This window comes from Chrysochloris asiatica, unplaced genomic scaffold (genome assembly GCF_000296735.1).
Source record: "Chrysochloris asiatica unplaced genomic scaffold, ChrAsi1.0 scaffold00104, whole genome shotgun sequence".
Lineage (NCBI taxonomy): Eukaryota > Metazoa > Chordata > Mammalia > Afrosoricida > Chrysochloridae > Chrysochloris > Chrysochloris asiatica.
Genome location: NW_006408622.1, coordinates 9,098,012 through 9,098,801, shown reverse-complemented (window position 1 = coordinate 9,098,801; position 790 = coordinate 9,098,012). Strand labels below are relative to the sequence as shown.

At 43.7% G+C, this 790-nt stretch overlaps 1 protein-coding gene across 1 annotated transcript in view; it reads left to right on the top strand.

Annotated features, from left to right (window-relative positions):
* The window catches only part of ZNF570 (zinc finger protein 570), a 22,073-nt gene that overhangs the window by 15,327 nt on the left and 5,956 nt on the right, over positions 1 to 790 (top strand). The window lies entirely within an intron of this gene.

Genomic DNA, 790 nt, shown 5'->3' with positions numbered 1-790 from the left:
TATGTCTGCCCTCTTCTTATCAGCTGGTCTCTTCGCTCTTCATTCTAGTCCTCTGTAGCTGTGTCACTGACTCTGAGCCCATGAGTTCCCAGGTCCCGCCTCGCTGCTGGGTAACCAAGTCTCCACCAGGGTTCACAGTAGACTGCTGAACGATGCAGGGCTTAGTTCGCCGCTTCATTGGTGATCTTAGGCCACTTCTCTTTATGGGTGACATGCGTGGTGGCCAATCAGAGCATGTAGTTCCGTTGCATCTTAGTCTTGGGAGAGGATTTGTGCTGACAGGATCCATCCACTTGCCTTGATGTCTCCTGGGCTAGCAGCCTTGTTTCATCTCTTATATCACAAAAGAGATGGACTCAGGCTACAACTGAATCCTGTAGCTTGCATCCTGCCTCCTTAACATAAGGAACTTCCATGTGCATATGAGGCTATCGAAAATACCATGGCTCGGATCAGGCACATCTTAGTCATAAAACTGATATCTTTGCTCTTGGACACTTTAAAGAGGTGTTGTGCAGCAAATTTGCCTAATGCAATACGTCTTTTGATTTCTTGACTGCTGCTTCCATGAGTGTTGATGATGAGCAAAATGAAGTCTTTGACAACTTCAATCTTTTCTCCATTTATTATGATGTCATTTACTGGTCCTGGAATAAATTCAATTTTGTAGAGTAAAAAGAAAAGGATGACAATAGTTATAAAACTATTGGCTACCTAAAATGAGGGGATGATAAAGGCTTGAAGTGACTGGCTTACAAGGTTTCAAGAGGGAGTTTAGTTTAAGAGTGTG